The sequence below is a fragment of the Micromys minutus genome, assembly GCF_963924665.1.
Source record: "Micromys minutus genome assembly, chromosome: 8".
In the NCBI taxonomy this organism is placed as follows: Eukaryota; Metazoa; Chordata; class Mammalia; order Rodentia; family Muridae; genus Micromys; species Micromys minutus.
The window spans coordinates 72,223,563-72,235,920 of record NC_137977.1 but is presented as its reverse complement, the minus strand read 5'-3'; positions in this window follow the sequence as shown (position 1 = coordinate 72,235,920).

Genomic DNA, 12,358 nt, shown 5'->3' with positions numbered 1-12,358 from the left:
GCCCAGACCTCTCTGAACCCAGGCTACTTGCAGGTCTGCATCCCTGGATCTCCTTTGTTCCTGGTGCCATTCTTTCTTCTTTTCCACATGAGAGAACACTTCTTCAGACCAAAAAAAAAAAAAAAAAAAAAAAAAAAAAAAAAAATGAAATATAACTCTGATTGGGGAAAAAATACAAATGTGATTCACTTACTAGAAACCATGTAATGTGTAAGCTTTCAGTTGGCAACAACATCTAATCTGGAATATATTTTATATCTGTGACTTTGGCTCCCACTCACCAATTGAATCCTAACTGCAGACTTCACTATTAATGATGGCTGGTTTCTTTTGGTTCCTGCGTGTGTGGGTGTATTTTTTTGTTTTTAATAACAACATCTATCTAAGGAAATAGTTTTTCCCTGTTTAGAATTTAAAGACAATTGGTGGAATCCAGAAATCCAGCAAATGCCAACTGGAAGGGGAAATCTAAACTTCAGTTCTTAGAACAATTAATTCAGATATTGATTTTTCCCCTTTATGCCTGGCATTCTGTAATACATGCACACATATATTGTCTCCAGTCAATTTGATTTAGAAACTATGTACATTTGCTCCATAACTGAACAATTTAATGTTAGTTCTACATTTAATGAATTGCTTAATTACCATGAGTTATTAAATCAAGAGTATAAAGGACTTCATCTAAGAACATCAATTACATAGCATCTATCAACTACCAAATTATTGTTCATTGTTAATTGATACAACCTTGGATTCCAACCCTACTGTTAAAATGGATTGGAAGAATTTTCTTTTTTGCAAGAATTAGGTTTTAAGGCCAGAATAAAATGAGAGTATATGTCTATGGTTTTTCTGAGGAAGTTAAAATGCAAAGTATAGAAATGTTCAAAATGTATAATATTTATAAAACTCTAGTTAGAAGAAATGTATTTATTTTTGCCCAGTTTTTGTTTCCACATCAGCCCTTGGAATAAAAGTTCAATTATGACATCATTTATGCTGTAGCAACATAATGCTGGTTTCTACTCATAGCTAATACATTGATTCAGATATAGAGGTTGAATACATACTAAGAGATCTATTTGAATTTCAATTTTCTTCTGTATGTGTCATTGAGTTGCTGTTTAGGTTCTGTTTTGATTTTTTTTACTTCTAAATGGATTACAGGATAAAGTTCTGGTACCAGTTCCCTTATTTTTCCTCAAGTGTAGATTGTCCTGAAGCTGTTTGTATTTTAATGTTAATTCCACTTCCCCAAGAAGGGCTGCCTAGTCATCTGACTCCAACTGAAACTTCCCATTTTAATTAGTAAAATAAAGGAAAGACAGTGACTGGGTGGAGTGAGGGAGGTGGAGAGAGTTGAGAGGAGAGGAGGTCAGAGGACAGAGGGGGAAGGTGGTGGCAACATGGAGCTTTCCAAAGACCAGCTAGACCCAGGTGATATTGATTGGTGTTAAAAAGCTATGAGCTTTAAGGATTTTATAAATCTAATATCTCATAGAGAAGGGCAGGTTGTATCTTTGTCTATTTGGTGCAGTCTTGTTGTGTAGAGTGTTTGTGGATTGATAGTTGAATATATAAACCTGAATGAAAAGCTATCGGGCTGTAGAGTTGTGTTTGTGTGGGATTTTGAGGTACAAAAACATCACGGGACAGAGGTGGAGAGTAAGCAGTAGTAAACCACCAAGGGAAGGGAGTTGCGCAGACAAGTTGGGACGTGGTGGCAGCTTAGACTGGACTCCAGAGGTGCGTAGGGTTCCATATTAGGGTTGGGCCTGAGGTGTGAGACCTCAGGGCCAGTAAAGAGATAAATCATTTTTTATTTTTTAATATTTACAGCAACACTCAAAGGAAATACCCTGTTTGAAATTTTGTCTTTGTAATACTCATTTTGGTATGTAATCATAGACAATGCAGTGGTTGTTGTATAGCTGTCTTTCTTCTACAACGCTCAGAAATGAAAGCTATGATATTTTCACAATACCCAATATTTAGGACTTGGTTACTTCCTAAACTGTTACTAAAATTAATAAGTTCTAGGATTATATTAGCAGAAAGATACATGTGCATAATTTGCTGGCAATAAATATAAGGGTAAGGTTTTCTTTTCAGATTCTTGTATATATTTATTCATTTATTCATTTTATTTTGTCTATATTTGTGTTTGGTCTGCATTTCCTTATGTGTATTGTGTGTGTGCACACACTTGTATATGTGTGTGTGTGTGTGTGTGTGTGTATGTGTGTATGTGTGTGCGCTCTCGCAGTGTCCTTTGAGGTCAAAAGAAGGTGTTAAGATCTCCTGGACCTAGAGTTAAAGATTATTGTTATCCATGATGTATGGGTGCTGGAAATCAAAATGAGGATTGCTCCACAGCAGCAAGTGCTGATAACTGCTGAGCCACATTACTATTCCCTACCTTTTCATGAATCATTAGAAAGCATCAGGGCTTTTTAGCTTTGGTTTGTTTTGCTTTCATTTGTTTTGTTTTGTAAAACAAATTGATAAAATATTTGCATTTATTATCATTCCACATATACTAAGAAGTACATAAATGCAACCTGCTGAATCTGTTTAGTGTTCCATCTTGGAACCAGCTTCTATTTAAAAAAAAAAAAAATGGCCTAAGGACTTGACTTGCAGCTGAACTCAAGATGCACCAAAGTTCTAGCAACGGATAGCGTGTCTCTTAACCATATCCCAGAGTTATTATCTAGCTACTCCCTAAGCAACAGCCAATCATGATTAATCTAGTAGTTCTAGATTTACTTTCAGACTGTTTGTGATTGTTTTTGATTTTGCTTCAGAGCACCCACCCATCAGCTTACAATAGCTATTTAATTAGATGCTTGCCAGGTTAGAAACTCCCTCAGTTATTTGAATTTCCTATAAAACCTTGTTCTGCTAAGGGCTCTTGAGGGCTGGGGCTTCACCCTCCTGTCCTGCTGTGTCAGCGACTACAGTGAGCCCAAGCTGGATCTTTAAAAAGACCCTAGTGAGATTAATTGCATCAGAATTGGCTCTTTGGTGTTCTTTTGGGGTTCTGGAACATTTCTTGAATGGACACATGTGCACATATATGTTTTTAAGGAGGCTGACTACTTGGTTATTAGGTAATAGGTAACCGTTTAGGAAGCTAATCCCTGGGGAAGACTAATTCTCCCTCTCTTCACAGCCACTAACTGCTTATGGTTCTTTTTGTCTAAAGTGGGGCCCCATGAGATTTCTCCATCCAGGGTGGTATCTCAGTGGGTGTTGTCATTGTTCAGGTCTCGTTTAAGTAGCCCCATTTCTTGAATTTCATGGTCTTCACCTTTTCATGACAGGATCTTACAACAGGCGTCCTGGTTCTCTGGCTCTTTCAATTCTGCCCCATCTTCTGAAGATTCCCCTAAGCTTCAGGTGTAGATGTAGCAGTTAGGATTAGGTACCTCATGGCCGGTCAGTTGTTCTCTGCATTTGACCATTTGACTTTCTGTTGCAAAAAGATTCTTTGTTGATGAGGAGTAAGAGCTGGATTTATTTGTAGATATAAGAAATCTACAAGATTTTATTTTAGTCTAAAATGTATATGATTCTTCATATCCAACATACAAAACCATGTTTATTTCTAGTATAGATTTTAAAAGAGAAAAGAAGAACAACTGTTTTTCATATCAGTTACATTTGACTTTTTGGACATCGAAACCACAGCTAGGATTCTAAAACACTGTTACTGTGTTGTAGGGGACAGGATGAAGACACTCCAACACAAGAACTAAAAATTTATAGTCCTGAGGCACCGTATAGAAAGTGAAGATTTTTATGTTTTCTACGTGGTTTTCAGGGAAAAGTTGATGCTATAGAATGGTCTTTGAAATAGAGCAAGTCTGTGCTATGAAAAAAAGGCCATGAAACTTCTTCTGATGTCTCCACACACTGGTACATAAGGAAACCATTTCCTAGCCCCTCAAGGGCCATTCATAATCTTCTAAATGTGATACCTGAGAACATTCTAGAGGTGGGTTTGTTTTCACAATGGTCATATTACTTTTCTATTGTTATGATGAAATCATGACTAAGGCCATCATGACCATAGATGAGTTTATTTGGACTTACAGAGAGATTAGAGTCTGTTGAAGATGATGTCTTTATGCAGGAAGGCAGGTCCAGGAGAAGGCGAGGCCTATCATTGGATAAAAAGAAAGGATGAGTGTGACAGAGTTTTAGAAGGAGAGGAGGAGAGGAAGGAGCCAGGGCAAGGAGGAGGAGCTGGGAGCAACCATGGAAGTAGATGTTAAGATTCTTTCCTATGCAGGTTATTATAAATATTTTAAAGGGATGGGTGTTACAGGATTTTGTGCTGTCTAGATAAGAACATTATATTTTATCAGTTGGATTAGAGATATTGTGTGGTGTGTTCATTCATGTGGTAACTTAATGAAGTTCAAGAGAAAGTGCAGTGGTGGGGCACAGCAAGCTCTCCACAGCATTGGGATGTGTGAGGCCCAGCATGGTAACAACCCACTAAGGGAATTGTGAGTGAAAGTGGCATGGTGGGGTGCCAGAGTGTGCAGAACCAATTGCATGCCCTCTTAATATTTATCGCAACAGTATGTCATGATGGGAAAGTGTGGCAGCAAGAAGCAGGCAGAAGCAGGATGCTGTCCTGAGAACTCACATCCTTTACTGCAATCACAAAGCCAAGAGAGAGCAAAGAGGAAGGAGGGCAGGACTTGAAGTTCTTCAAACCAGTCTTCAGCAACATCCTTTGAACAAGGCTGAACCTCCCAAACCTCTTAAAACAGTGCCACCAACTGAGGACAAAGTGTTTAAATGCCCTATAGAGCCATCTCAGTTAAACCACCACAATGTTCCTCTCACTTCTCTGACTTTGTGGCTTCAAGTTCTCATGTGGACCCTTCTCAACACTATCCATATGCACTTCTCTATATCAGTGTTAGAAAAGGAGCAAAATTTCTAACCAAGAACACTATACAGAGCCTGTTAATCAAATGTGAGAATGGAATAAAAACACTTAATGAACTAATACATAGCATGTATTTTTCCTCAAGGAGCTGTCAAAGAATATACTCCCCACAACAAGGAAGAAATCATGAATTTGATGGCCCTTTACCCAGAAGAAATGTGAAAGGGACCCAGGGAGTGAATCTAAAAAGACATCTGCAGGTTAACCATTTATAGCAGGCTAGACAGCAATCAATTCAAGCTCAAGACGGCAAAGGTCCAGGCGCCTAGAGCAAGAAGAGAGAAAATCCAATTGATTATTTATTGTGTTAGGATGTGATGAGAAAACTTTTCAGATCCTTTGAAGACTTCAATGATGATTAACACATAGAAAACAAATTACTAAAAAAGAAAAGCATACGTTAAATGTAGCAAATAGTGACTGTGGTTACACTAGAAAGAATGTAACTATATTGCAATGCATACTTTAGTTATAAAATATTTGCTTTGCTTATATTTTGAAATCCCCCCAAATTAGAAAACAACACTTATGAATATGGGGAAAGGCAAGGGCACATTTGAGAGCAAGTGCCCTGGTAGATAAAAATAATTAAATTACCATTTTAATGGAAACGACTTGGTAGTTAATACCTTAAGGCTAAGAATTAAACTGAACAAGAAAGTCCAGAAATTGTACCATATATTGGTACTGCTGCAAAAATAATTTGGTATTCAAATGGAAGGTTGAAAGTGTCACAGATGGAATAGTGACACTCCAAAAAGAGGTCCACGGCCCCATGCTCAAAATTGTGCATATGCTATATGGCAAAGAGAATTTAGAGATGTGCTTAAATTAAAGGGACTGGGATGAGGACACAGTCTCTGAATCTTGTCTAATCACATGGAATTTTAACACTACAGTATCCTTCCTGGGTGAAGTCAGAGAAAGGTGCTAGAGATAAGAAGGCTAAGAAGAGCCTGACTTGCCTCTGTTTGCTGTGGAGATGAGAGTAGGCAGAGTCAAGGAATAAGGATGCTCTGCAGAAGTTAGGAGTGACTGGCTTCCAAGAAATGGTACCTCCACTCTGCAACTTCAAGAAGCTAAATGAACAGGAGGTAGATTCTCTCCAGGAGCCCAGATATGAGCCATCTCTCAGACATGGAGACTTTAGCTCTATGAAGTTTTTGTCTGATGTGATGTCTGTGAGATTATAAATTGTTGTTCAGGGCTGTGAAGGATATATGTTATATACAACAAATAACAGGAAATATGGTGGAGGAGATTTTATTTAAGTCTAATTTTATTTTATTTTACTTTACAGGGGTAAACTTGTTTCCATTTCATTTGTGTATATTTATGTGTATCTGTGTGAATGTAATTGTGCACTCTCAGAAGCCAACAGAAAGCATCATGTCTTTTGGAAGCTGGAGCTACAGGGGGTTGTAAGCTATCAAATATGGGTAGTTGTATCTGAACTCTAGTTCTCTGAAATAGCAGTAAATGCTCTAACCATCAAGCAATCTCTCCAGTCCTGTATGTTCTTAATACATCAAAATTTAAATTTCTAATAATATGAGGATTTATGGACTCATTCTTTATGTGATTAAATATACAGAATTCAAACTAGTAAACTCTTTCTAGCTCCTCTTCATTTATGTTTGCTATACAAGAATTCTGGGATGTGCAGCCCATGACCTTGGATAATAACCTCAGATATTTAAAACACTTTAAATGCTTCTAGTGTCATGTCTATGACCACACAGGATCTAGCATGCCTTCCATTGATAGGTGAGAGAGTGTTACACACACTATCTTTTGATTTAAAATGGCTTGTGACTGCTTTGGCAGTAGTCTACCAACCAGAAGGTGGTAGATTACTAAAGGCCAAGCTGCTTCAGCCTTGAATCTGAGCCACAATGTGTTAAGTTCTAGCTCTTTTGAGATGGCCATGTTGGAGGGGCTACTTGTAGGTACCCAACTCAACAAATCCACTGATGCCAGGCAGAAAAGCTCAGAAATTTTACGCCTTGACCACATCATTTAGTGTTCCTCCAGGGCATTCCATTTTCCTATTTAGATCCATCAGTGATATTTGCCAATGTGTGATAAAACTAAAGAATGTTTAAGACAATTTCTACCCAAAATACCAGATTCTAACAATCATGAAACCTAATAAAATAGATGGTTGTGTTTGTTTTTTATCCTTAGACAACAATTTAAGCTTTTGAAAAAAATTTAGGTAGTAATAAGTGACAGTGACAGTGATTGGTTAGAGGCATTGATTGATGGGGCCTCCACACCCTCAAAATCAAACTTAGTTTGGAGAATTAAGCCACAGGTTCTGCTTTAAAAAGAAATTTTTTGCATGTATTTCTAGCAGGGGAAAAATATTGCTCTGAGTAGTCACCAGCCTTTCCCAGAGAGTGACTGTTCTTACTCAGTGGTGTGGTATGTTAGGTGGACAGGAGATGTGTGAATTCTACACTGAACAAAAGTGATTGCTTAGATCTTGCATGCTAGCCAGAAAATGTGGGTTTTATATTTTGCAATTTTTAGAATCTATTGAAATATTTTTAATGTTCTAAGATATAATCACTCATTAAAATCTGCCAGGTGTTCATATGGCATACACATTTTTGCAAATATATTTTAAAAATATCTGTTAATTATATCATTCAATTCTTCCTATAATAAAAACACTTGGTTAGTGTAACTCTTATTTAGGCTTCCTTCCAGAAGCATCAGATAAATCAACTGGGCAGTGAGGTGAAAGCTCTTAGGGGTTGGTACCCTTGTTACACCGTCATAAACTTCCTGAATTCAAGACATTGAGAGATTAATTACAGGCCAGGATGAAGCAAGGCAAGGGTGTGGCCTCAGGCAGGGCAGATTTATGTTCAAAAGGCTCTATGGTTTATGGAGACTGTTTCAAGCCATCTCATGGTATTTCAAAAGACTTGCAGTGTGGCTAACTAATAAAAATAAAATACTGACCAAATCTGAGTTAACTCTCAAACAACATGTTACATATTTGCAGAGTATTTCTTTTTAATTTACATTTATTTTTAGTGTTTGTGTATTTGTGCAAACAAAAACATGCACACATGCTCATCTATGTCATAATTTATATGTGGACATAAGAGGACCTCTGGGGAAGTGGGCTTTCTCCTTCAACAGTGTGGGTTCCAGATATTGAACTCAAGTGTTCAGACTTGGCAACAAGGCCCTTCACCTCCTGAACCACTTTTTTGGCCCCATTTATAGAATACTTCTTTTCTTTCTGCGACTTTTACATTTTTGCTAAGAGTATGTATGTTGTGCATGCATGTGTTCCTGTTCATGAGTGCACATGTGTATACCTAAGTAACTTTCCACCTTGCTCTTTTGAGACAGTGTCTTTTGTTAAACCTGAGGCTACCTGCTTGAGCTAGGCTGGCTTTCAACCTGCAGAAATCCTCCTGCCTCTGTCTTCAGCCCCCACAGCTGTTGTATGTTACCCTACCCTACTTTATATATGGATATTGGGGATCTGAACTTGGGTCCCCCAGCTTCATTGGTTGTAGGTATTTCAGTTTTGTCTATTTTGTGGAAGTTGTTTGAAAACAGCTTTTTTTTTTTTTTTTTTTTTAATTGGATATTGTCTGTATTTACATTTCAGATGTTACCCCCTTTCCTCCAATTCCATCTCCCCTCTCCCTCCCATTGCCTCCATTAAGGTGCTCCTTCTCCCAACTACCCTCTCCCATCTTAGCACCTTGGCGTTCCCTTACACTAGGAAAACAAGCCTTCACTGGACCAAAGGTCTTTCCTACCATTGATGACAGAAAATGATCTCCTCTGCTGCACATGCACCTGGAGCCATGGGTCTCTCCATAAGAACTCATTGGTTGGTGTTTTAGTCCCTGGGAGCTGTGGTGGGTTTGGTTAGTTGATCATTTTGTTCTTCCCATGGGGTTGCAAACCCTGTAAGCTCCTTCAGTCCTTTCTCTAGCTTCTTCATTGGGGTCCTCATATTCAGTCCAATGGCTAGCTGCAAGCATCCTCCTATGTATCACTATGGCTCTAGCAGAGCCTCTGAGGAGGCTTCCATATCAGATTCCTGCCAAATAGTAAGCACTATTTGGCATCAACAATAGTGATTAGGTTTAGTGGCTGCATATGGGATGGATCCCCAGGTGAGGCAGTCTCTGGATGATCTTTTCTCCAATTCATGCTCCTCTATTTGTCACATTATTTCCTCCAATGGGTGTTTTGTTTTCCCTTCTAAGAAGGAAATCCACCTTCTGGCCTTCCTTCTCTTTGAGCTTCATAATTTCTGTGAGTTGTTTCTTAGGTATTTCAAGGTTTTGGGGTTAATATCCGCTTATCAGTTAGTACATACCATGAGTGTTCTTTTGTGACAGGGTTGCCTCACTCAGGATGATAATTTTAAGTTCCATCCATTTGCCTAGGAATTTCATGAAGTCATTGTTTTTAATAGCTGAGTAGTACTCCATTGTGTAAATATACCACACTTTCTGGAGCCATTCCTCTGTTGAAGGACATCTGGGTTCTTTCCAGCTTCTGGCTATTATAAATAAGGCTGCTATGAACATGGTGAAACATGTTGGATTATCTTTTGGGTGTATGCCCATGAGTGGTATAGCTGAGTCTTCAGGTAGTATTATGTCCAATTTTCTGAGGAACTGCCAGACTGATTTCCAGAGTGGTTGTACCAGCTTACAATTCCACCAAGTGGAGGGGTATTCCTCTTTCTCCATATCCTTGCCAGCATTTGCTGTCACCTGAGTTTTTGATCTTAGCCAATGTGACTGGTGTGAGGTAGCATCTCAAGGTTGTTTTGATTTGGATTTCCCTGATGACTAGGGATGTTGAACATTTCTTTAGGTGCTTCTCAGCCATTCAATATTCCTCAGTTGAGAATTCTTTTCTTAGGTCTGTATTCCATTTTAAATAGGATTATTTGATTCTCTAGAGTCTAACTTGTTGAGTTCTTTGTATATATTGGATACTAGCCCTCTATTAGATGTAGGATTAGTAAAGATCTTTTCCTAATCTGTTGATGGCTGTTTTGTCCTTCTGACAGTGTCCTTTGCCTTACGGAAGCTATGCAATTTCATGAGGTCCCATTTGTCAATTCTTGCTTAGTGCATAAGCCACTGGTGTTCTGTTCAGGAAAATTTCCCCTGTGTCCCTACTTTCTGTTCTATTAGTTTTAGTGTACCTGGTTTTATGTGGAGATCCTTGATCCACTTGGACTTTAGCTTTGTGGAAGGAGATAAGAAAGGATTGATTTGCATTCTTCTGCATGCTAACTGCCAGTTGAACCAACACCATTTGTTGAAGATGCTGTCTTTTTTCCACTGAATAGAAAAACAGCTGATTTTTAAGCATTGTCATTACTTGCCTTATTCTGGTCCTTCTTGTAAAGCTTTTCTTCTCCCTTTCTTACTTTTTATTTTAAATGTGAATCAGAGAATGAGTCGACTACCTTAATTACAATGATTTGAAGGAGCTGGTTTGATTTGTCTATTTAATTTGCATTTTCTTCATATTCCAGCTTAGTTTCTAGGAGGTGCCAGGAATCAGAGTGACTCAGTTGTGTGTGTGCTGAGTCATCAGAAGAGTGCCTGAGAGACAGAGGTTGGATGGAGACCTAAAGTATTTGCCATATCACCTCTTCTGGTTTATTGGGTGTTGATTTGGAGCTGCTTTTTGACTATGACTTACAGCTAATTATTTAATTGCAAGTTCTTTTCATTTCTCCCTCCAATGAAAATCATCGTCCTTTACTCCTTAGCTTTCCATCAGGATACTAATTATTAGAATTAAAGCAAGGCAATGGTTAATTATTAATAAAATTAAAATTACCATTGTTACCACTGGTAAGTGTTTTCTATGACTTCCTTATTCTTCCCAGTTATGCCTACAAGTTAACCAAGCATATTGTCATTGAGAAGAAAGCTGTGTAATTTTTTCCAGAGGTCACCTGCATTCTCTGTAAGTTGTTCCAGCTAGCTTTTTCTGCCAGTAGACATTTCTAAGGCTTTACATGCTAGGTTTTGATTGGTTGCTTGTGGACGTGGCTCTTACTCTTGAAATACCTGTATTACCTGTTGCTTATGTGTAGGTTATGAACTTGAAGAATATACTCCTTATCTGTATCAGTCTATGTTGCTTTAGAATTGAGGATTGAGTAGATGAGTGGACAATTTATATTAAAAGCATGTGTATAAATAATTGAATAATTGTTCTTAGGTTTGCTGGTGGCTTAAGGTTATAAAATCCAATACACTTTCTTTTCTTCATTCTACAGCTTCTTCAGTTCTTGTCCTTAGATGCAGAAGGGGGCCTTTGTCAATATGCTGAAAGAAGCTCTTCTTCTCAATTGGTTTTTCTCCTAAAAACTAAAGCTTTCTCCTGCTGGATATTCACAACCTGAGACTGGGGCTTATAGAGGCCTCCCAGGTAGAGTAGCTTAACTCTTCTGAGATACTCATAATGAAAGCACTGAGGTTCCAGGTTGTGAACTCCATCAGAGTGGACACAGTCCACCTGACCCCAGCTTTTCTGTACATGTGTCTGTGTGCTTGTCCTTTCCACATTCCTTCACTGCCTAGTCAGGTCAAGTTTTAGCCACATGGGTAGCCATAAGCTTCCATTCTCCAATGAGAGAGTTTGACACACTTACAGCCCTGGAGCTCTAGCCTCTCCATGTAGGATGAAAAAACAGGATTCATCACTGCATCCCAGTCTGAGTGGTCTTCAGCACATGTGTTCAGTGTATAGGACATGTCTGTTTACACTGTGCTGACGTTGACCAAAACCACACAACCTCAGAGACAGTAGAGATGATACCACCATCAGTGTTTAGACAAATGCAGAATGAAAATTTGAGGCACAGAAGTACTGGTCCTAGAAACTGGGTATTGATAGTTCAGTTTCCACCATGGTTGGTGAAAGTTAAGTTTTTTATCTAAATACAGTTAACATCGCCTATCCAGAACTGGAATTCATCATCTGAAATACTAGGGTCCCTTGATTTTCCCACGGCCAAGTAGACTAAGAATCTCCCTTTCAAACCATTGTTCTCTCAACTTTCCTTGCTTTTGCTTTAGGATTTGGAGTTTGTTCTTTTTGAGTGGTTGGAGAATGACCTGGTGCAGCATTGCATGAGGACAACATGTACTGTTATTAATTCTGTCTCTTCGTATACAGAGCTGTTTTTTTATTGATAAGAATAGCATCATGACCATATACATTTGGGTTCATTTTTATTGTGTTGCACAAAATAATATTTAGGAGAAATTTGACGAATTCTGACTCTTAGTTTTTCTCTATTACCAAAATAATAGCTGAAGTGTTTATAAAAAGATGAAGGAAAGATATGTCCCGGGTTTCAGCACC